General features: G+C 41.9%; 1 protein-coding gene and 1 non-coding gene across 3 annotated transcripts in view; one reads left to right on the forward strand and one right to left on the reverse strand.

The window, feature by feature from the left end:
- Nucleotides 1-2,137: 2,137 nt before the first annotated feature.
- The window catches only part of PIK3C2A (phosphatidylinositol-4-phosphate 3-kinase catalytic subunit type 2 alpha), a 113,120-nt gene continuing 89,896 nt past the window's right edge, over nt 2,138-25,361 (forward strand). Inside the window, exons 1-2 of one of the 2 annotated variants that reach the window (XM_064365135.1) lie at nt 2,148-2,276; nt 21,759-21,900. The gene's annotated coding sequence lies outside the window, so the exon portion shown is untranslated. Of the gene's footprint in view, nt 2,277-21,758; nt 21,901-25,361 lie in introns of both variants that reach the window. The other variant, XM_012456555.3, reaches the window with a different exon arrangement.
- Nucleotides 9,565-9,703, reverse strand: LOC135270316 (small nucleolar RNA SNORA8). The gene has a single exon (XR_010338476.1). It is a non-coding gene; the product is annotated as a small nucleolar RNA SNORA8 (small nucleolar RNA).

Here is a 25,361-nt window from a genome sequence, read left to right on the forward strand (position 1 = left end):
ATAAAATAATGAAGTCAGAACTGCAACAAGGAAGTGACTCAAGGACCAGGACCCTCTGCTGCTGGGACTCAGCGGAAATACTTTTCATTCAAAAAAAAAAAAAATTAGAAAAAAAAAAATCCAGTCTGTCTCCCTGGATCAAAAAAAAGAAAGGAAGAAAGAGAAAGAAAAGAAGAAAGAAAAGAAAGGAAGAAAAGAAAAGAAAGAGAGACAAATAGTTACTTTTCCCTGAAGACTGTGTTCTCCCAAGGCCTCTTCCTTCTTTTCTGAAGGCACACTCAGTTCTGGAGCAGAAGGTAGGAAGCTACCCTGAGATAAATCACTTTCCCCACCCCTTTTTGACCTTGTGAAACAGCTGCCAATTATAGAAATTCCTCCTTTGATCAGAAGATAAAGCAGAACAATGCTATGGAACTAAGTGGATTTCTAAGGGACATTCTTCTAGAGTGTGTAGCCTGCCTGGAAATGTGTGTGCATGGAGGTGGGGAGGGGTTGGGGGAAAGCTAGGAGTAGGAAGTGGGTGTGTGTGTATTAAGAGCCGGTAGCTACAGCCATAAGAAAAAATCACATATTTGCTTCTAGATTTCTCCATAGAATAGAAACTTCATCCAATCTTCCCATCCCTGGGGAGGTGTAGGCATATTTATTACAGCACTATGAGGGATTCATCCACTCCACATTCCTCACTGCCCTAGCCCCCTTTCTCCAACGCCCCCTCCCAGCCAAAGGAGACCAATTTCTTTCTTTCCCATTATTTGCTGAAGTTTCAACTTCTCTTAGAGCCTTCTCGTTATCTGTGTATACATATAGGTTGATAACTTTTTATTTAGCCTGAGAATTGCAGCCTAAGTCCGTCACATTAGATTGTGAATGTCTAGATGGTGGGGACCCCCCTTCTCCTACTGCTTAAAGGACAATCTTAGAAATCGTTCTTCTGCTCTTAACATCTTTGTGTTAAGGGCACAAAGATGTTAAGGGCAGAGCATCTTTCTTACCCAGCAGCACCATCTGTAAATGGGGGTAATTTTCCTATCTGCTACCCATGGTTATGTAATTTTTTTTTTTTTTTTGAGATGGAGTCTTCCTCTGTTGCCCAGGCTAGAGTGCAGTGGCGGATCTCGGCTCACTGCAACCACTGCCTCCCGGGTTCAAGCAATTCTCCTGCCTCAGCCTCTCGAGAAGCTGGGATTACAGGCGCACACCACCATACCCGGCTAATTTTTGCATATATATATTTTTTTAGTAGAGACAGGTGTTTCACCATGTCGGCCAGGCTGGTCTCGAACTCCTGACCTTGTGATCCGCCCGCCTTGGCCTCCCAAAGTGCTGGTATTACAGGCGTGAGCCACCGTGCCCGGCCGGTTATGTAATTTTTAAATCTAATACATGAGGACCAAATGCTTTACAAGCATAATCTCATTCAATTCTCAGTATGAAGGTATCATCACGGAGATTGTATGTGAAAATACTTTATAATGTAGAAGGAGCCGTCTGGCTGTGAGTTATTATCATGGGGATATCTTCCTTACCTGGTTGTTTTGAGGATGAAATGAGACGCTGACCTGAAAGCGTTTTACGTGTTATCAAGCATTTCACAACCCACGTGATAGGCTACTAATTACCCACCCTGCACAACCCGACCCACCGTGAGGCCTCGGTAAATGCTGGCTAGAGTGGACAAACAGTTTCTGCATTGCCTGTTCCTTTCAGTCGTCCAAACACAAAGTAATCTCGGCGCCCCCTGGGGCCAAGCCACAAATCTGGGAACCTCAACCTAGATGGAGGAGGGTGCGGAGTCCCGGGAAAGGGGAGGAGAACAATAGGGTACTTCAGTGTCCCGGCCGGGTTGGCTGGGCTTCGGACGCCGGGACTGAGAGGCGGCCAGCTGTGGTATCCGGAGCGCTCCTCTCCCCGGGTCTGAGGTCTGCACGGAGAGGCGCCCAGAACCCGCTCAGCATTCCCGGAAAGGAGCCGGCCCCCGGCCCCTAGGGCCCTTAGGCTCCAGCTAGCTCCCCAGCGCCCCAGCTCACGTCCCACGGGTCGTCCAAGTCCCGCCCGCCAGCTCAGGTAGGCCGTCCGCGCCAGCCAATTCACAACAAGCCTCGGCGGGGAAGGCGGTGCTTCCCTGGCCGGAAGTGACGTGAGGCGCTTGGCTGATTGTGGAGTCGGCCGAAGCTTTCGGCGGTGGCTGAGCCAGCTGAGGGGAAAAATGGCTCGGACTGTGGCGGCTTCGGCGGCTCAGGTTGTGGTAGAGGCGGAGGCTCAGGCAGTGTGAGGTGAGAAGCGGTTGGGGCGGCTGGGGATGATATTCGGGATCCTGCTCTGCAAGGGTGGAGAGGGGCCCCGGGGTTCCGGTGCTGGAAGGGTCCCTGGTGGCGGCCCCCAGTGTCTCGGGTGCCCGCTTCTGACCCTCCATCCCGTGCTCTTGGCGCTGCCCAGCCCGACTCCCCTCCCTCCGGGCCTTCCTTCCACCCAGGCCGTGGGCAAGTGCTGCGCTGGAGGTGCGAGGATCTCGCGTCCCCACCAGGCCCCTCTTGTCGGGAGCGGAGGTGCGCCTGGGAGTTAGTTTTGTCCCACAGAAGAAGGGCAGGCATCCCCCTCCCCCTTCGGCCCGCTGCCTTGTCCCGCGGGACCGGGCTGGAGCCGCAGTGGCCAGTCCTATTCTCTCGGCAGATTGTTCGTTCTGGCAAGTGTGTGTGTTGCACTTCTCAGTGATGGCCCCTTCTTTCACCTCCTGTCCCATCTCTGGCTCCGGGGGCCAAGGATCCTTTTTCTTCTCCCGGACCCCCTACTCCCACCGCGTTGCTTTTAGCCGCGAATCCACTTGCTTCGGGAAGACGTATTTCAGTGTGTTATTTAGCGCATCATCCTTCTGTGAGGGCGGTCAGATTAAAAAATACTTGCTTAACTCTTCCCGAGTGACGGAGGAATAATAAATAATTGCAGGAAAAGGCACATACTTATTTTCCTCACTGAATTTTTGTCTTTAAAAATGAGATTCTCCAGCTGTGGAATTATTTTTTCGGGGGAGGAGGGATTAAGGAGGGAAATAAGGAAGGAGAAACTAAGTGAGGAAAAAAGTCTGGAGATAAAGAACGTGGAAGAGAGAGCCTGTGGTAGTTCTTTTCCTATACTGGTCTGATAGAAATTGAGGTTATAATTATATTCTTATTCTGAACAGTGGGGGTTTGAATTAAGTGAAACGAAGGAGACTTCGTCTTTGAACAAGATTAGTTGTTAAAGAGATGTCCTGAAATCTTTCCCGGTGGGTGTCAGGCAGGAAAGCTCTGTTGGGAAAAAATTTAAATATATTGTAGCATCAAAGGCCACAGCATAGAAGAGATGCAAAAGAAAGAAAGCTGTCTGTGGGGTAGTGGTGAAGACATAGTAGGAAGGTGGAAGGCTGCCCAGAAGTTCAGGAATTAATTCCAGGAGAGACTTTGTACCTTTGCCTCCTTGGCTTGTGGTTCAAGTCTCCACAAGAGACTCCTTTAGCAGCTCTGCCATAGTTGGGGGTTCGTGCTCTTGTTTTTTTTTTTTTTTTTTTTTAATTGACATGGGGTTTCACTATGTTGCCCAGGCTGGTTTACCTTGCCCAGCAGAATGGTGCTTTTTTTTTTTTTTTTTAATATAATCTAACCTTATCTGAACGGGATGGTGCTCTTATTCATGGTAGCAAATTAGACCAAGGGACCTCAGTTGAGGTATACAAATTTTATATTTATTTTTATACAAGATATTTGTTTAATATCGAGACAGTGGTTGCATGCTGAAAACAATTGTAACTGAATGAGAATAGAGAGATTTGTTAACTCAAATTTAGTTCAAAAGTGATTTTATATAGGTACAAAGCACATAGGGAGTTTTTTCCACAAATTCCATACATTTTGGCTAAATTAATACATTCTAAAGTAGATTTTTTCTTATCAAAGTCTCTTGCTATATTTGTGCTTTATATGTGTGTTTCTTGCAGTTTTCTTTGCAAATGACATGTTTTAATGTTTTCATCCACAGATTTTACAGTTTTTTCTGTTTTGTTTTTCCGAGCCAGAGTCTCGTTCTGTCGCCTAGGCTGGATGGCACGATCTCAGCTTACAGCAACCTCCACCTCCCAGGTTCAGGCAATTCTCCTGCCTCAGCCTCCTGAGTAGCTGAGATTACAGGCAGGCCCCACCATGCCGGCTAATTTTCGTATTTTTAGTAGAGATGGCGTTTCACCATGTTGGCCAGGCTGGTTTTGAACTGACCTCAGGTGATCCTCCCACCTTAGCCTCCCAAAGTGCTGGGATTACAGGCGTGAGCCACTGTGCCTGGCCCTCTAATGACTTTTATGGTGGTAAATTATATATAGCATTTTATTCATTTTAACTGTACATTTCAGTGGTATTAATTGCAGTCACAATGTTATGTAGCCATCACCATTATGTACTTTCAAATTTGTCCACCATCCCAAATAGAAGAAACTCTGTACCTGTTAAGCAGTGACTATCAATTCCCTTCTCTAACCAGCCCCTGGTACCACTAATCTACTTTTTTTTTTTTGAGACGGAATCTTGCTCTGTCACCAGGCTGGAGTGCAGTGGTGTGATCTCATTTCACTGCAGCCTCCGCTTCCTGGGTTCAAGCGATTCTCATGCCTCAGCCTCCCGAGTAGCTGGGACTATAGGTGCGTGCCACTACGCCCAGCTAATTTTTGTATTTTTACAAATACAAATGGGGTTTCACCATGTTGGTCAGGATGGCAAGTAACTTGCTTCAAAAATTACACAGTTGGGGCCAGGCATGGTGGCTCACGCCTATAATCCCAGCACTTGGGAGGTTGAGGCAGGTGGATCACAAGGTTAAGAGATTGAGGCCATCCTGGCCAATATGATGAAACCTCGTCTCTACTAAAAATACAAAAATTAGCTGGGCATAGTGGCACGCACCCATAGTCCTAGCTACTCGGGAGGCTGAGGTAGGAGAATCACTTGAACCCAGGAGGTGGAGGTTGCAGTGAGCCAAGATTGCTCCACTGCACTCTAGCTTGGCAACAGAGTGAGACTCTATCTCAAAAAATAATAATAATAAATGAAAAATCACACAGTTGGTTGGACATGGTGGCTCATGCCTGTAATCCCAGCACTTTGGGAGGCCGAGGTGGGCAGATCACCTGAGGTCAGGAGTTCAAGATCAGCCTGGCCAACATGGTGAAACCCTGGCTCTACTAAAAATATAAAAATCAGCCGGGTGTGGTGGCATGTGCCTGTAGTCTCAAGGCTGAGGCAGGAGAATCAGCTTGAACCCTGGAGGCGGAGGTTGCAGTGAGCGGAGATTGCACCACTGCACTCCAGCCTGGGCGACAGAGCAAGACTCTGTCTCAAAAAAAAAAAAATCAGAAAGTTTATAAGAAAGAAGTCTGATATTTGCTTGCTGCTACATGGTTCTTTCTTCTCTCTGTTATCACTGTTCTACAAAACAAAGAATTTTATCCACACGTTGATGCCATGTGAAAGCAAAACTTTTTGAGTCATAGAAATTGATGGAGTTTGGGGGAAAATTCCAGAAGTATTCATGTCAGTTTTTCATTATTTATCATTATTCACTATTGAGGGTTTCTCAGTTGCAACTCAGTTTTATCTTTTTTCTACATTAAGCTATGTTAAATGCAGGTGTATGTCGTAACATTTAACACAGAAGCCTTACTGTTATCTGTCATGTTGGAATTGGGGTGACGTCAAAGATTATTTAATGATTCATGTCAAATGAATGAACAATGAAGTAGATCAAAGTTCAGTAATTATCTCCACAAAGCAGTACTACTGTTGGGATTCTGAGTTAGATTAAAAACTGCTTGGTCAGCAAAATGTCTTTCAATAGGAACCTCTTGCTGTGACTGTATCCCCTTTCCTTGTCCCCCTCCCACATATGTATAGTGATACACATATGTAGACATAGAAAATTGTCCTGGTTGGATTCCTTAGTTGTGAATCTCTTATTTGTGAAATGTTGTTTCCAAGACCTGAAGGTGGGATAATGACTACTAATGTATATTAAACTACAGTGCAACCATTGCTTTTTGTCAAAATAGAATTAAGTCCTTTATTAATGTGGTTGTAGTGCTTGTGCAGTGGATAGTCGTTTTAATAGAGTAGTATGGAGGCCAAAGAATGGAGTGGGGGCTGGCCGGGTGCGGTGGCTTACGCCTTTAATGCCAGCACTTTGGGAGGCTCGGGTGGGTGGATCACAAGGTCAGGAGTTCGAGACCAGCCTGGCCAATATGGTGAAACCCCATCTCTACTAATAATACAAAAATTAGCCAGGCGTGGTGGCATGTGCCTGTAGTCCTAGCTACTCGAGAGGCTGAGGCAGGATAATCGCTTGAACTCGGGAGGTGGAGGTTGCAGTGAGCCGAGATCAAGCCACTGAACTCCAGCCTAGGTGACAGAGTGAGACTTTATCTCAAAAAAAAAAAAATGGAGTGGGGGCCATGTGCGGTGGCTCATGCCAGTAGTCCCAGCACTTTGGGAAGCTGAGGTGGGTGAATCTCTTGAACCCAGAAGTTCAAGACCAGTGTGGGCAACATCGTGAAATCCTGTTTCTACAAAAAATACAAAAATTAGCCAGACATGGTGGCATGTGTCTGTAGTCCCAGCTACTTGGGAGGCTGAGGTGGGAGATCACTTGAGCCTGGAAGGTGGAGGTTGGAGTGAGCCAAGATCATACCACTGCACTCTAGCCTGGGCAATAGAGCAAGACCCTGTCTCAAAAAAAAAAAAAAAGAAGAAGAAGAAGAATGGTTCGGGAGCCAGGTTAGGCTCACCTTTTTTTTTTTCTTTCTTTTTTTTGGAGACAGAGTCTTGCTCTGTCACCCAGGCTGGAGTGCAGTGGCACGATCTTGGCTCCCTGCAACCTCCGCTTCCCAGGTTCACACAATTCTCCTTCCTCAGCCACCTGAGTAGCTGGGATTACAGGCTCGTGCCACCACACCTGGCTAATTTTTGTATTTTTAGTAGAGATGGTTTCACCATGTTGGTCAGGCTCGTCTTGAACTCCTGACCTGTTACATCTGCCAGCCTCAGCCTCCCAAAGTGCTGGGATTATAGGTGTGAACCACCACGCCCGGCCAGGCTCACCTATCTTTAAACGTGTGATGAAGCTTGAGAAGACTCTTCATTTTTCCCATGGCTCACTCTTAATTATGTCCAGGTTGTGGCTCCAGTTTTTTTCCCCTGATACCCTATTAAAAATAGTAGCCTCCCCAACCAAAGCATTCTCTCTCACGTTACTGTTTTTTTCTCCAATTTCTTTTACTGTCTATATGTATAATTTTGTTTGCTTGTTTGAGTCAAATCACTTCTTAACGTTTCCATTGCTGTTCCTAGTCCAAGTCATTATTGGACTATCCTAGTCCAAGTCATTATTCTAGACTTTTTCAGCTACCTGTTAATTGGTCTCCTAGTTTCCATTTTTGTTTCTTACGCCTGTTTCCCACAGAACAATAGGGATCTTGAGCAATGTAAATCAGATCACATGACTGTTTCTGTCTGAAATTCACCCTTGGCTTCCTATTATACCTAAAATTGAGTATAGCGCCCTCCTTACTTGGAGGTATATTAAGTTTAATAATTTTAAAAAGTTTTTATTGATAGATGGAGATTTTAAGATTTTTTTTTGGAGATATCTCTGATTTTTGATAGTTGAGTTTAGTGATTTAACTTGTTTCTAATTATTTTCTTTCTTTTGTTAATCCCAAATGTGATAGTTTCCTTTTTTTTTTTTCTTTTTTTTCTGAGATAGCATCTCACTCTGTTTCCCAGGCTAGAGTGCAGTGGCGGGATCTTGGCGCACTGCAACCTCTGCTTCCTGGGTTTAAGCAACCTGCCTACTTCAGCCTCCTAAGTAACTGGGATTACAGATGCATGCCACCATACCTGGCCAATTTTTGTGTATTTTGGTAGAGATGGAGTTTCACCATGTTGGCCAGACTGGTCTTGAACTTTTGACCTCAAGTGCTCTGCCTGCCTTGGCCTCCCAAAGTGCTGGGTTTGTAGTGTAAGCCACCACACCAGCCATGTTTCTAATTTTTATAGAAAAATATATCACAGCCAGATCATGAGACTAAGAGATTGAGACCATCCTGGCCAACATGATGAAACCCCGTCTCTACTAATAATACAGAAATTAACCGGGCATGGTGGTGCATGCGTGTAGCTACTCGGGAGGCTGAGGCAGGAGAATCGCTTGAAAATGGGAGGTGGAGGTTGCAGTGAGCTGAGATCATGCCACTGTACTCCAGCCTGGGTGATAGAGCAAGACTCTATCTCGGAAAAAAATAAAAAATAAATAAATCCCCTAAATTTGGAGAAAAGAAAGTTTACAAGTCAAATTTAGTATTATAGAATTCTAGGAGTTAGAATGAATCTTTTTTTTTTTTTTTTTGAGATGGAGTTTCACTCTTGTTGCCCAGGCTGGAGTGCAGTGGCGCCATCTCAGTTTACCGCAACCTCTGCCTGCCAGGTTCATGTGATTCTCCTGCCTCGGCCTCCTGAATGGCTGGGATTACAGGTGCCTACCATCATGCCCGGCTAATTTTGTATTTTTAGTAGAGATGATGTTTCTCCATGTTGGTCAGGCTGGTCTCAAACTCCCAACGTAAGGTGATTGCCCACCTCGGCCTCCTAAAGTGTTGGGATTACAGGCGTGAGCCACCACGCCCGGCTAGAATTATCATCAATGTCTAACAACTTTACATACTTTAGAAATTGAAGCTCAGAGAGGTGAACTGCTTTATTCAAGTTATAACTAATTAATAATAATAGGGCTGGGGAAAAATCTCAGTTTTTCTTTTCTTCTAACTCAGAGTCCTCATCATCTGTTAGTTTGTGATGCCTATTTAGCAATTTTTTTTCTTTCCTGCCTCAGGTGTATTTGTACAAATAGCACAGGAGGACCCTAGCCCTATGCAGACAGCAGCTCCGGTGGAGGGTCGCAACAGTCCTTCTGGCCTCATGTTGGCAGACAGATATCTATTCTGAAGACTTTGTAGGGGCCTGGGTACCTTTGGGAGCCTGAGCTGGAACTGAAGCTGGAACTGCAGACTGGGCCTTGGTTTGATCTTTGGCCATGGCCTTTGGCCAGCACAGCCTGAGCCCCTTGGCAATGTAGGCAAAGAACATGCTTCCCAAGCTTGGGGTGGGCAGTATAGGCAAGTCAATCGAGCTTGTCGCTGACACCCGTTGGGATCTTGGGCTTAACCTCTTTGGGCTTTACGAGGGCCTTGATAGCCTCAGCATGTGCACTCATGGCCTTGGCATTGTTGGTCTGCATCTTCTTTAGGTCCTCCTTGTTGTGCATCTTGGCAAAGCACATGTTCCTCAGGAACTTGGGGTCTACCCTCTTAAGAGATTCGTATCTTTGTGTTCAGGGTTTCTTAATACCATTTACATGCCATTTTTGGGACTGGTTGTGTATGGTGTGATTCTTGGACTTGGCCATGTCTGCACCTTAAGCTGCAGCTCCTGAAGCACCTAGAACCGGAAGCTATATTTCGCAATTTTTTTTTTAATTTTTATTTTTTTCAAATACCGTATCAATAGAAATACCAGGTTTAACAAGCACAAAGCCAAGAAAACCAACTATGCCAGATACTGAATTTCTATAGCACTGACCTTTGAACACCCTAGCAGGAATAAACTGCTGAGTGCAGATACCATGCAGTGCAAAAAATTTAGCAATTTTTTAAGTTGAATTTCTGTTAATGCCTTTATTATTTAAGAATAATTTTCTTTTTTTTAATTAAAGCATTAATTCAAGAAATAATAATTTTCAAATATAAAACTTGGTAGAATAACAAAGCTGATTTCTAAGGAAATCTTCAGGGAATTTCAGTTTCTAACTATGGGGAAAAACCTCTTATTTCAGGATTAGTTTTTATTGGAAGAATGAATCTTTTCTTCATTTTCTGCTATTGTAACAGAATACCACAGATTGGATACTTTATAAAGAAAATAAATTTATTTGGCTTACAGTTCTGGAGGCTGGGGAGTCCAAGGGCACGGTAGTACTAGCATCTGCTTGGCATCTAATGAGGGCCTTCTTGCTGTGTCATAACATAGTGCAAGTGAGCACATATGACAGAGAGAGGAAATCTGGCTCAACTCATCCTTTAATTAGGAACTCATTCCCACAGCTATGGCATTAATCCCACAATTATGACATTGTATGAGTGTACTCCCACAATTATGGTCATGAGGACTATGCCCACCTGACCTAATCGTCTCTTCAAGGTCCCACTTCTTAATACTATCACAATGGCAATTAAATTTCAACATGAGTTTTGGAGAGAACATTAAAACCATAGTTGTTTTCATAGTTACCACATAATAATTGGCTGAATGTTTAAAGTCAAATAATGTATTTGCTATAAAAGGCTGCCTAGTGATGAGGTTTCAGTAACAGTTGTTTGTAGCCGGGCATGGTGGCTCATGTCTGTAATCCCAGCACTTTGGGAGGCTGAGGTGGGCGAATCACTTGAGGTCAGGAGTTTGAGACTTTTGTGGCCAACATGGTGAAACCCTGTCTCTACCAAAAATACAAAATTTAACTGAGTGTGATAGCACACACCTGTAGTCTCAGCTACTTGGGAGACTGAAGCATGAGAATCTGGGAGGCAGGTTCTCCCATCACTTGAACCTGGGAGACAGAGGTTGTAGTGAGCTGAGATCTCACCACAGCACTCCAGCCTGGGTGCTAGAGCAAGACTCTCAAAATTACAAAGCAAAACAGTTCTTTTGTGGGGATTCTTTGTAGTTGTTAGACCAAAAGCTATTATTTTTTTCATATATTAAAAGAGTTGTATAAAATATGAGATGGAGATGTATAGGATAGTAATGTAGCTTATTCAGCTTGTTGAATGAAGTCTCTTGTTCTGATTTAGATTGAACCACAATGTTGGATTTAGCTTGGAGAATATAACTTTACTATATCAGCAATATTCCCCAAAGAGCAAGTGTGTCATCTGTAAACACATGATTAAACAAATAGTAGGAAGACTCATGCATTTCTTTGAAGCCTGAATTATTAATTAATGTATTTATTTATTGAGATAGGGTCTCGCTCTCTAGCCCTGGCTGGAGTACCACAGTGGTTCAGTCTCAGCTCACTGCAGCCTCTGCTTCCTGGGCTCAAGCTTCCTGACCCCACCTCAGCCTCCTGACTAGCTGGGACTACAATTATGTACCACCATGCTGGCTAATTTTTGTACTCTTTTTTTTCTTGGTAGAAGCAGGGTTTCCTTATGTTGCCCTGGCTGGTCTCAAACTCCTGGATTCAAGCAATCTGCTCCCCTTGACTTCCCAAAGTGTGGGGAGTACAGGCATGAGCCGCCGGGTCATTAAATGAACCTACAACTTTTATGGAGATCCACACCAAATTAGCTAAACTACAAAGTTTGAGGATACAGTCTTCCATAAGACCACTTTCACTTCTGACACCAACTCCAAGTCTTTGGGGGCTGGGGAGGTTTGATAACTTGCTAAAAAGATGCTAGTAGAACTTACTGCTAAGAGCTATTATGCTCATGGCTACAGTTTTTTTCAAGGAAAGATACAGATTAAAATCAAGGCAAGGAGCCCACAGAACCAAGTTCAAGAGGGTTTCAAATGTTAAAGCGTCTGGTGTTCTCTCCCCATTAAGTCAGAATGTGTTACTACTCTTTCTATATCAATATGTCACAGTATGCATGGAGTACTGCCATCCAGGGAAGTTCACTGTGCTTCAGTGTCCAGCTTTTCTTTCTCTCTTTTATTTTTTGAGACAGTCTTGCTCTGTGTCCCAGGCTAGAGTGCAATGGCGTGATCTTGGCTCAATGCAATGTCTGCTTCCCCAGTTCAAATGATTCTCCTGCCTCAGCCTCCTGAGTAGCTGGGATTACAGGCGTACACCACCATGCCTGGCTAATTTTTGTATTTTTAGTAGAGACAGGGTTTCACCATACTGGCTAGGCTGGTCTCGAACTCCTGACCTTGTGATCTGCCTGCCTGCGCCTCCCAAAGTACTGGAATTACAGGCATGAGCCGCTGCTCCCGGCCTTCAGATTTTCAAATTAGGACTTCATTTAATAGGCACGTTTGATTGATGGATTGCCCACATAGTTGAACTCAGTCTCCAGGTTGGATTCAGACTGATACCAGGTGACCCGAAGTCTCCACTCTAAATCACATGGTTGGCCTTTCTAGTTAGTCAGCCTTGCCCAGAAAGACACTCCTATCAGGTATGACATAGATTACTTCTCAGGAGCAGAGGGCACCTGTCTTTGGGCAAGGCTAAGTTCTTTACTAGATAGGATGTAAAATTAAAACTTACCTCCATGGTTTCTTTAGGATAGGATGTAAAATTAAAACTTACTTCCATGGTTTCTTTAGGAACAAACTCTCTAGAAAATAGATGGATTTGACCCTAACTCTGTATATTAATAAAAACTGGCATCATTTATTTCAAGTAGTCATTTAAACTATATTATAACCTCATTAGGTGAATCCTCTAGTATATTTTTATCCTGCGTGGGCTTTACTGAGCTTCTTGGTTTTGTCTGATGTCTTTCTTCACTTGTGGAAAGTTCTTGGCCATTTCCTGCTAAAATATTTCTTCTGTTTCATTCTCTCTCTCCTCCTTCTTGGACTCCAATTATACATTACATTAGACCATTTGAAATTGTCCCATAGAACTTAGACATGCTGTTGTATCCCCTTCCCTGCTCTTTTTTTCTGTTTTAGTTTGGATATTTTCTATTGATCTGTCTTCAGGTTTACCAGTCCTTTCTTCTGCTAAGTCCATCTAATTAATTAGTGATTTTGGATATATTTTTCCTTTCCAGTATTTCTTTTCTATAGTTCCTATTACTCTGCTGAAATGCCTCATCACTTCATACATATTGTCTTTTCTACTAGATCATGTAATATTTATATATATATATATTTTTGAGATGGAGTCTTGCTCTATTACCCAGGCTGGAGTGCAGTGGCACGATCTCGGTTCACTGCAACCTCTGCCTCCCACATGCTACCACACCTGGTTAGTGTTTGTATTTTTTAATAGAGGTGGTGTTTCACTATGTTGGGAGGCTGGTCTTGAACTTCTGACCTCAGGTGATCCACCCTCGGCCTCCCAAAGTGCTGGAATTACAGGCATGAGTGACTGTGCCTGGCCTGTATACCAGACAACTTCTATAGAACAAAAGGAAAACCTGAAGTTTACTTATTTTTTACTTAGTATTTACCTCCAAAATGCCATTTATTCTGTCTGGCCACTAAATCGAGTCAGTCTAATTTATAAATAAGATGAACCTGTACTTTGTTGTAGCTATAGTTTGATTCAATTTACCACTGGGTTCAAATACTTTGGGGCAGAATTATGACTTTCTTCTCAGCAGGATTTGGGATCTAAGCACTGACATGATTTCAGAGATCTGTTTTGCCAGCTGAGTTGCCAGCTTTTCAGGTCGCTGAGAGGTTCTCTTTGTTCTTTAGTCCTGCTTCTTTCCTTTCTGTGTCCCAAGATACCTCTTACCCTTGCCTCAGAAGGGCAGCTGTTTTACATTCTGTGGAGGCCTGGAATACCTTGGAGGGCTTTTTCTCAGCTCTCCTTGCCTCCACAGCCTTTGGTAGCTGAAAGCTTGGAGTACCTCAGATGGATTTCTCTCTGCTTGCTTGCCAACCCTCCTTTGGAAGATAACTGCCTTGTACTTCAGGGAGGCCTATATACTTCAAATGGGATCTCTCAGTTCTTCTGACCTGTCTTCAGCTTTCAATGTGCAACCTGTGTATTTAGAAAAGATGGGTTCCATGTCTGGGGCTCTTTGTAATTCTTATTTCAGCACTTTAGACTACTGAGCTTTACCTTCACCATTCCATGGAATTTTAATCTGTCATGCTAGCCTATATTTGGCATTAAAAATTTCTTAAATTTTTAATTAAAGAGTCTGGCTTGTTTCTTCTTACCCCGTCAATAGTACATTTTCTCCTGGTGCTGCTGCACCAGGGAAGAGTACTGATGGGCCTCTCTCTCTCTTCTTAAAGGGCTATCACTTTCTGAAATTTAATTCAGTATGTGTTTGTGTGTCCTCTGCTCTGTGACATTTCTTTTTTTTTTTCCTTTGTTTTTTTGAAACAGAGTCTCACTCTGTTGCTGCAGCCTCCTCCTCTCGGGTTCAAGTGATTCTCCTGCCTCAGACTCCCTAGTAGCTGAGATTACAGGCATGCACCACCATGCTCCGCTAATTTTTATATTTTTAGTACAGATGGGGTTTCACCATGTTGGCCAGACTGGTCTCAAACTCCTGACCTCAAGTGATCAACCCACCTTGGCGTCCCAAAGTACTGGGATTACAGGCGTGAGCCATGGTGCCTGGCCCCAAATCCCTGTATTTATCATCTTTACTTTGAAATAGTAAAACATGAAAATGATGAAAAATTTAAAAACTACCAAAATTTAGCAAACAGCAAATCTGCTTCATACCATTGGCTCCCAGCAGTCCCTCATTTTTAGTTATTGATTTGGTAGTGTCTTCCTTTTATCACCATAGTTCCCCTAAGTCATCTCTTCCTTTCTAAGTCAAACCCTTCCATCTGTGTTTCTGATTGTATCCTATTCAACTGTATCCAGTTTCTGAACTAGTATATATCTTCTCTGTACAACTCAGATGTTTTCCCTGGATCCTCCCTTCAGTCTATCGCATGTTGATGGCTTTCCCATTTTAAACAGCCATTCCTGATACCACCTCCTCCTATTTACCTGTCTCCTAGTTCCCTTTGAAAGAATAATATACCCTTGTTACTATAATTCCTTACTTTTAGTTTTTCATACTTCTCCAAAACTGTTGTCTTTTAAAATCACTAATATTAGGGAGGGGAAATGTGAAACTCTGCTAATTAGAAACCCCTAATGGGTGCAGGGTTTCTTTATGGGGTGATGAAAGTATTCTGAAACTTGGTAGTAGTGATGGTCACCCACCCCTGAATATACTAAAAACAACTGAATAGTATACTTTAAAAAGGTAAATTTTATATTAAGTGAGTTATATCTCGATAAAGCTATTATTGTAAACATCACTGAGTTCTTAGATGTAATTTTTTTCCAGTCCTTTATCTCTCTGTAGTTTCTAACAATATTAACCATTTCCAACTTAGGATACTCTATTCCTTGTATTTATTTGATACCAGTCTTCATGTACTAATGGCTCTCATGAATTCTTTCTTGTTTCTTCCTTTTTTTTTTTTTTGAGACAGAGTTTTGCTGTTGTTACCCAGACTGGAGTACAATGGCACAATCTTGGCTCACTGCAACCTCTGCCTCCTGGGTTCAAGCAATTCTCCTGCCTCAGCCTCCCAAGTAGCTGAGACTACAGGCGCGCACCACCATGCCCAGCTAATTTTTGTATTTTTAGTAGAGACGGGGTTTCACCTTGTTGACCTGGATGTTCTCGATCTCTTGACCTCGTGATCCACCTGCCTCGGCCTCCCAAAGTGCTGGGATTATAGGCATGAGCCACCTTGCCTGGCCTTCTTGTTTCTTTTTTATCTTCACTATACACATTCTCCCAGGGCAATCTCAACTACTTCCATGACTGCAGGTATTCAGCGGTACATGGATAACGCCTGAAGATTTATCTCTAGCCAAATTGCTCTGTTGAGCCCAAGGCCAGTATTTCTTTTTTTTTGAGACAGGATCTGCTCTATCACCCAGACTGGAGTGCAGTGGCACCAGGGAACCTTGACCTGGCTCAAGCAGTCTTCCCACCTCAGACTCCTGAGTAGCTGGAACCACAGGCCCACACCACCATGCCCAGCTAATTTTTGTATTTTTAATAGAGGTGGGGATTCACTATGTTGTCCAGACTGGTCTTGAACTCCTGGGCTCAAGCAGTCCACTCACCTTGGCCTCCCAAAGTGCTGGGATTATAGGCGTGAGCCACCGTGCCCAGCCAAGGCTGGTATTTCTATCCGTAAGCAGACGTGAACTATATTTCTCACAAGTACTTCAAAATAGGAATGTGTTTTGATCTGACTAAAAAGGGCCATGTGGCTGTGAAGAACAATTCTGAGATACATATATGGATTTTCTTCCCTCAGAGGAAGAAATTGATGGCATATTATTTGGCACGTTTAAGATGGCTTCTAAATACTTTAAAAATGAATACAATAAGAGTGGGTTAAAAATCTATTGTATCTCTTAGGTTAAAATACTCATTTTGAATGTGATATTTTTGTTCCATATTAGATTTAATTTTACCTATTTGTTTAACAAATATTTGAATGAAAACTTTGTTGTTCCAGGACTAGAGTGCTGGGAATATAGCAATAAACCAGAAAAGTAAATCCTAGCTTCATTGAATTTACAGCCTAGAGGAGGAAATGCAGACAATAAACAAAATAAATAAGTAAACATATAGTATACTGGATGGTAGTAAATGCTAAGGAGAAAATTAAGGTAAGGTGATAGGCACTGGAGTTGGAGAAAATTGCAACTTTAACTTGGTTATCAGGGAGGACTTTACACTGGTGTCACCTTCTCAATGAAGACTTGAAGGAAGTGAGGGATTAAGCTATTCAGTGATTCAGGGGAAGAACAGTCTAGTCAGAGAGAACAGAAGAGCAAAGGCCCTGAGTTGGGAGCATAAGGTATTTGAGGAACAACAAGGGGGCCAATGTGACAGAAGCAGTATAGAGTTACAGGAGAGAGGTAACGGGCGGGGGGGTGGTGGTGGCAAATATTAGTGTGCCTGGTGGACCATTGTAAAGATTGTACCTGTTCTCTGAATGAGTTAGGAGCTATTGAAAATTCTGAGCAGAGGTGTGACAAGTTCTAGGTTTTTCAAGATCACTCCAGCTACAGTGATGAGGATAGTGTAAAGAAGGGGAATGGAGGGGTTGTAAACAGAGCAGGGAGACAGTTTGGGGAAGGCTATTTTAATAATCCAGGAAAGAACAAGATGATTAGTTGGTCTAGGATGGTATTGAGAACATAATGAAGAAATGTTTAGGTTCAGAAATATTTTTAAGATAGAGCCTATAAGTTTCCATTAAGTATCTGATATGGTGACGACTAAACATTGTTGCCTTCCTGATAAGCTATAATTGAATTAGGATTTTCTAATATAATAGAAAGAAGAAATAAATTTACTGGTATATACATAAAACAATGAGAGTATATAATCATTTCTCTCACTGATTGTAATATCTTACTACAGTAATCCCTCATTATCCTTGGTGGGATATGTTCCAAGACCCCCAGTGGATGCCTAAAACTTTGGATAGTACCAAACCCTTTATATACAGTTATGTGTTGCTTAATTACAGGGATACGTTCTAAGAAATCCATCAGTAGGCGATTTTGTCATTGTGTGAACATCATAGCAAGTACTTACACAAATCTTGATGATATAGTCTACTACACACCTAGGGTATGTAGTATAGCCTTTTGCTCTTAGGCTACAAACCTTATGGCATATTACTGTACTAAATATATTAAATAGTGTACCTACTGTAGCTAGTTACTGTACTAAATACTGTAGGCAGTTGTAACAATTGGTAAGTATTTGCCTATCTAAACAAAGAAAAATCACAGTAAAAATAGGGTATAAAAGATTTTAAAATGCACCTGTATAGGGCACTTAACTATGAGTAAAGCTTGCAGGACTGGAAATTGCCCTGGGTGAGTCACTGAGTGACTAGTGAGTAAATGCAAAGGCCTAGGACATTACTGTATACTGTTGTAGATTTTATAAACACTGTATATATACCATCCTAAATTTGTAAAAATATGTATTTTTTTCTTTTTAATTAAAGATCTTTTTTAGACAGTCTCACTCTGTTGCTCAGGCTGGAGTGCTTTGGTGTGATCACAGCTCACTGCAGCCTAGAATTCCCAGGCTCAATTCCCTGATTAGCTGGGAATATAGGTGTGTGCCACCACACTTGGCTAGTTATTTTTTAAAGTTTTTGTAGTTAGGGGAGGTGGTCTTGCTGCATTGCCCAGGCTGGTCTTGAACTCCTGGGCTTAAGGATCCTCCCCTGTTGGCCACCCAAAGTGCTGGGATTACAAGCATGAACCACCATTCCCAGCATTTTTCTTTCTTAAGTAATAAATTAACCTTAGCTTACTGTAACCTTTTTGCTTTATAAACTTAAAATTTTTTTTAAACTTTTGATTCTTTTATAATAACATAAGAACATTATACAAGTATACAAAAGTACTTTCTTTATATCCTTTTTCTACAAGTGGCTGTTTTCTATTTTTTAAATTTTTAATTTTTTTTAACATTGTAAACTTTTTTGTTGAAAACTAAGACACTAGCACATATGGTAGCCTAGGCCTACACAAGGTCAGGATAATAAATATAGCTGTTTTCCATCTCCTCATCTTGTTTCACTGGAAGTCCTCAGGGGCAATAACATGCATGGAGCTGTCATCTCCTAGGATAACAATGCCATCTTATGAAATACCTCCTGAAGACCTACTTAAGGCTGTTTTATGTTTCATTTTTTATTTTTAAGTAGAAGGAGCATACTCTTAAGTAACAATGAAAAGTGTAGTATAGGAAATACTAGGTAATAGGAATTTTTCATCTCCATTATAATCTTTTTTCTTTTTTTTGAGGTAGAGTCTTGCTCTGTCACCTGGACTGAAGTGCAGTGGCGCAATCTCGGCTCACTGCAACCTCTGCCTCCTGGGTTCAAGCAATTCTCCTGTTTCAGCCTCCCAGGTATCTGGGATTACAGGCGCCCACCACCACACGTGGCTCATTTTTGTATTTTTAGTAGAGACAGGGTTTTACCATGTTGGCCAGCCTGGTCTTGTGATCTCCCTGCCTCGGTTTCCCATAGTGTTGGGATTACAGGTGTGAGCCACTAAGTGCAGCCTAATCTTTTTTCTTTTTAGAGACAGGGTCTTACTCTGTGGTCAGGCTAGAGGTGCAGTGGTATGATCATAACTCACTGTAACTTCAAACTCCTGGTCTTAAGTGAGTCTCTTACTTCAGCCTCCAGAAGAGTTGAAATTGAGTGGCTAGGACTGTAGGCATGTGCCACCATGCCTGGGTTTTTTTTTTTTTTTTTAAGAGGGTTCTCACTATGTTGCTCAGGTTGGTCTTGAACTGCTAGGTTTAAGCATTCCTCCCTCCTTGACCTCCCAGAGAATGGGTGCTGGGACTACAGGTGTGAGCCACCAAAGCTGACCCATTGTAATCCTGAGGACCCACTGCCATATATATGGTCTACTGTTGGCTGGAATATCATGTGGTACATTACTGTGTTTTTTCCTATATGTACATACTTAGGATAAAGGTTTTTTTTTTTTTTTTTTGAGACAGAGTAGTCTTGCTCTGTTGCCCAGGCTGGAGTGCAGTGGCATGATCTTGGCTCACTGAAACCACCACCTCCCAGGTTCAAGGGATTCACCTGCCTCAGCATCCCGAGAAGCCGGGATCACAGCCATGTGCCACCACACCACACCTGGCTAATTTTTGTATTTTTAATAGAGATGGTGTTTCACCATGTTGGCCAGGCTGGTCTTGAACTCCTGACATTAGTGATCCACCTGCCTCAGCTTCCCAAAATGCTGGGATTATAGGCATGAGCCACTGCGCCCAGTCTTTTTTTTCCTAGTAGTTCTTTTTAATGTGTTAGAAAGATTAGTTCTTTGTGATACGAGTAGCAAAAATTTTTTCTCTGTTTATTGCTTTTCATTGACATTTTTATGGTTCTATTGTTTTTATTTATTTATTTTTGCCACAGAGTCTAGCTCTGTGGCCCAGGGTGGAATACAGTGGCACAATCATAGCTCACTGTAATCTTGACCCCCTGGACTCAAGCGATCCTCCCACCTCAGCCTCCTGAGTAACATGTGCCACCTCACCTTGCTAATTTATATATATTTTTTTATAGAGATAAGGATTCACCATGTTGCCCAGGCTTGGTTCAGTTATTTTTATTTTTGTTTTTCATTGCCTACAGCAGTGCCTTATGCTTAGTATCATAAATATTTACTGAGGTATTTATAGTGCCAATAAATATTTACTGAGGAAATGAATACATTCGTTGGTGCTTTTTTGCCAAACAAAAGTTATTTTAAAAGATGTTTATGTGCTTGAATCTTTTCACATATGGCTTCTAGATTTTGAGTCATATTTAGAGGCCTTTATGCTGCAATTACAAAGGAATTCTATGTTGCCTTTTGTTTTCATTATTCAATTCCTTTACACTTATTTAGAGCCAGGACAATGGCTCACACTGTAATCTCAATGCTTTGGGAGGCTGAGGTGAGAGAATCGCTTAGGGCTAGGAGTTTGAGATCAGCCTGAGCAATAGCCAGACCCTGTCTCTACAAAAGATTAAAACTTTATCTGGGCCTGGTTATACTGGTAATCTCAGCTACTCAGGAAGCTGAGGCAGGAGGATCACTTGAGTCTCTAGGTGTTTGAGATTACAGTGAGCTGTGATGATGTCACTGTATTCCAGCTTCAGTGACAGAGTGAGACCTTGTCTCTTTTTTAAAAACTTTAATATTTTTCTAACTTATCCTATGTGGTTGATTGTGAACACATTTCTCTCTAAAATGTTAACAATTTTCTAAATCTAGAATATTAAGGTAATTAGAAAGTATGTACTTTAAATATTTAAAATTTATAAAGGATAAGACCTCATTTAAAGACTGTAGGTTGGCCAGGTACGATGGTTTATGCCACTAATCCCAGCGCTTTGGGAGGCTGAGGTGAGAGAATTACTTTGAGCCAGGAGTTTGAGACCAGCCTGGGCAACATAGTGAGACCCTGTGTCTACAAAAAATTTAAAAATTAGCTGGATGTGGTGGTACATACCTGTAATGCCAGCTACTCAAGAGGCTAAGGCAGAAGGATTGCTTGAACCCAGGAGTTCTAGGTTACAGTAAGCTATGATTGAGCCACTGCACTTAAGCTTGTGGACCCTGTCTTGAAAATAAATAAATAGACCAGGTCTGCTGGCTCACACTTGTAATCCCAGCACTTTGGGAGGCCGAGGAGGGCAGATTACCTGAGGTCAGGAGTTTGAGACCAGCCTGACCAACATGGTGAAACCCCGTCTCTACTAAAAATACAAAAATCAGCCAGGTATTATGGCTAGTTCCTGTAATCCCGGCTACTCTGGAGGCTAAGGTAGGAGAATTGCTTGAACAGGGAAGTGGAGGTTGCAGTCAGCTGAGATTGTGCCACTGCACTCAAGCCTGGGCGACAGAGCAAGACTCCATCTCAAAAAAAGTAAATACAAAATAAGTAAGTGAAGACAGTAAGTTATCTGTGAGACTTAAAAAAATAAAAAGAAAATTTTGTTCTCCTCCAGAATATTTACGATATTTTATTGGCATGTGGAAAGAGATGACTGTTAGGAAGATAAATTTTTTCTTACCACCCAGAAAGCAATGATACTTGTTCACCAGGGTTTTTGTTCCTGTTTCTTTCTTCATGAACTCTAACCTGGTACTGTTCATTAGACACCTTTGGCTGTTGAGCACTTGAAATATAGCTAGTCCAAATTGAGATGTGCTAATGCATAATATACAGCAGATTTCAGGGACATCATATTTTTTAAAACTATAAAATATTTCATTCATATTTTTATATTGATTACCTGTTAAAATGACAATATTTTTGATAAAGTAGATTAAATATATTGTTTATTTCATTAATGTAGCTGTAGAAAATTTTAAATTATATGTGACATTCTATTTCTTTTTTTTTTTTTGAGATGGAGACTCACTCTGTTGTTCAGGCTGGAGTGTGGTGGTGTGATCTCGGCCCACTGCAACTTCCATTTCCCAAGTTCAAGAAATTCTCCTGCCTCAGCCTTGGGAGTGGCTGGGATTACAGGCACCTGCCACTTTGCCTAGGTAATTTTCATATTTTCAGTAGAGATAGGGTTTCACCATGCTGGCCAGGCCGGTCTCAAACTCCTGTCCTCAGGTAATCCACCTGCCTTGGCCTCCCAAAGTTCTGGAATTACAGGCGTGAGCCATAGCACCTGGCCGCATTCTGTTTCTTTTGGACAGTGTTACTCTAACCTAATCACACCAAATACCGGGACATTCTTTCATTTTTGTCTTTGTGACAAATTTTTACAGTTTCTAATACCAGAGCACTTGGTTTCTTTCATCAGATGAGGATTTCTCCTTCCACGGATCAGTAGAGATAGAATATTACCTTGTCATGTACCGAGGCTTCTCCTTTTAACACAGATGGAACAACTAAGTTAGTTTTCTGTTACTATCTCCCTCTTAGGCTTTAAGATAATCTGCTCCCCCACCCCACTTGTTTATTTTAAATTCAACCATGTTGTTTTTTAGTAAAATTTGAATTATTAATAAATAAGTTCTTTTAGCCTATTTTTTCTGTTTCAGAATTTGAACTTCTCTTTGATAAAAGGGAATGGTGTCTTATGTTCTTTAGTCATTTATGTATTCATTCGACTGCGTTAGAAGTTTGAGAGAAGATGATAAAAAGTTCTTGCCCTCAGTGAAATTACAAATTCACTAGTCATCTGGTGATGATAAATTAACTGATAAATTGGTACGTTATAACTAAATAGCAGCATTAATTACCTCATGATAGAATTAAAAGAAACAAATTTATTAATGCAGAAAAAATAACCCTATGATTGAAGATGAAAGTTGATATTTATCGTGGATAAATTATACTAATTTAGACACTTACTGATTCCAGATAACATTAAAGTGTATTGTGGAGAATTAGTACTGCCTGGATTTGAGTCCTGATTTCACCACTTGCTAGCTGCTGTGAGACTGGGAAGATTACATAACTTATATGCTTAAATTTATTCATTTGTAAACTAGGGATACTAATAGGAGCTACTTTATAAAATTTGTGAGGATTAAATTAGTTAATAAATTTCTTAAAGCAATGTTGGGCATATAGTATCTATCTATCTATATATATATACGTAGAGATATGCAGATATTTACTATAGTTTTATCAAATATTTTCCATGGTTACTGAAGTTGTAGTTATTTTATTTTGGTTTGGTTTTTATTTTTTAGAGACAGAGTCTCATTCTGTCCCTCAGGCTAGAGTGCAGTGTGACATAGTCATAGATCACTGTAACCTTGAACACCTGTTCTCAAGTGTTCCTCCCACCTCAGCCTGCCGAGTAGCTGAGACTACAGGCATATACCAACACATCCAGATAATTTTTTTTGTTTTGAGACAGAATCTTTCTCTGTTGCCCAGGCTGGAGTGCAGTGGCACAGTCTTGGCTCAGCAAAACCTCCACCTCCTGGATTCAAGTGATTCTCCAGCCTCAGCCTCCCCCGTAGCTGGGACTACAGGTGTGCACCACCATGCCCAGCTAATTTTTGTATTTTTAGTAGAGATGGGGTTTCACTGTGTTATCCAGGCTAGTCTTGAACTCCTGACCTCGTGATCTGCCTGCCTCCGCCTCCCATAGTGCTGGGATTACAGGCGTGAGCCACCGCACCTAGCCCAATTTTTAAATTTTTTCTGAGACAGAGTCTCACTCTGTCCCCCAGGCTGGAGTGCAGTGTCACGATCTCAACTCACTGCAACCTCTGCCTCCCGGGTTCAAGCAATTCTTCTGCCTCAGTCTCCTGAGTAGCTAGGATTACAGGCTAGGATTACCATGCCTAGCTAATTTTTGTATTTTTAGTAGAGATGGAGTTTCACCATGTTGGCCAGGCTGGTCTCGAGCTCCTGACCTTGTGATCTATCCACCTCAGCTTCCCAAAGTGCGGGGATTATAGGCATGAACCACTGAGCCTGGCTCTATTTTTTTTTTTTTTTTTTTTAGAGGTAGGGGTCTTACTGTGTTTCCCAGGCTGGTCTTGAACTCCTGGCTTCAATTGATGCTTCTGCCTTGGCCTCTCAGAGTCTCAGAGTGCTGGGATTATAGGCCTAAGCTGCCATACCCAGCCCATAATCTTTTTTTTTTTTTTTAATTTATTTATTTATGGAGATTGGGTCTGGCCATGTTGCCCAGGCTGGTCTGATACTCCTGGACTCAAGCAGTCCTCCCACCTCTACCTCCCAAAAGTGTAAGAGTCGCCTTGCCCAGCCCATGATTTTATTTTATTTTATTTATTTATTTTTTGAGATGGAGTTTTGCTCTTGCTGCCCAGGCTGGAGTGCAGTGGTACAATCTCAGATCACTGTAACCTCTGCCTCCCGGGTTCAAGCAATTCTCCTGCCTCAGCCTCCTGAGTAGCAGGGATTACAGGCATGCGCTGCCACACCTAACTAATTTTGTATTTTTAGTAGAGATGGAGTTTCTCAATGTTGGTCAGACTGGTCTCGAACTCCCGACCTCCGGTGGCCCGCCCACTTCGGCCTCCTAAAGTGCTGGGATTACAGGTGTGAGTCACCACATCCAGCTGATCTTATTTTTAATGGTGGTATAATATTCAGTTTTTGCTGGGCTTGGTGGCTCACGCCTGTAATCCCAACACTTTGGGAGGCCAAGGCAGACAGATCACCTGAGGTCAGGGGTTCAAGAGCAGCCTGGCCAACATAGTGAAACTCCATCTGTACTAAAAAAAAAAAGTGTAAAAATTAGCCAGGCATAGTGGCAGGTACCCGTAATCCCAGCTACTCGGGAGGCTGAGGCAGGAGTATCGCTTGAATCAGGAGGAGGAGGTTGCAGTGAGCAGAGATCGTGTCATTGCGCTCCAGGCTGGACAACAGAGTGAGACTCCATCTCTAAATAAATAAATAAGTAAATAAAGGTATAATGTAAATATTCTAGAAAACAAAAACATCTAAAATCCTAAACACTTCAGATCCCAAGCATTGTGGATAAGGAATGCTCAACCTCTACTTAAGTATACTATAAAATGTACATGCTTCATAAAAATTCATATGTGAAACAAAACTTCAAACTACTCTGTCCCAAAAAAAAAATCAGTTCCGTGGAGGTACTATAATTTATTTTCCTTTAAGGTTTATTTTCATTTTGGAGGACAAATATCTGTATTATTCAACCCAAATAATTATTTTTTCATTTTCTTAGTTGTCTTGAAATTTTAAGATCAGGAAACATTTAGATGGGTAACAGCACCAGCTTGCTTTTTTCTGTTTTCTGGGATTTAAATTTAAATTGTAAATGAATGTCTAACACAGAAGAAGCCAAGAACTTTTAAATTAATTCTTCTGTTTTGGAGTATGCAAATGGTGTCCAAACGTTTAACTGAATAGTTTAATTGCCCTCTTTTGAAGAATTTTAAAGTAGTTACAGCCTTGTGATCTTCACTGGGTTACTTTATGTTGGGAAAATTTTGGCAGATGATATGCAGTCCTCATTCAAATACTAGTTATATTGTCTTTC

This window comes from Aotus nancymaae, unplaced genomic scaffold (genome assembly GCF_030222135.1).
Source record: "Aotus nancymaae isolate 86718 unplaced genomic scaffold, 86718_ANA_hifiasm-v0.15.2.pri h1tg000059l, whole genome shotgun sequence".
NCBI lineage: Eukaryota > Metazoa > Chordata > Mammalia > Primates > Aotidae > Aotus > Aotus nancymaae.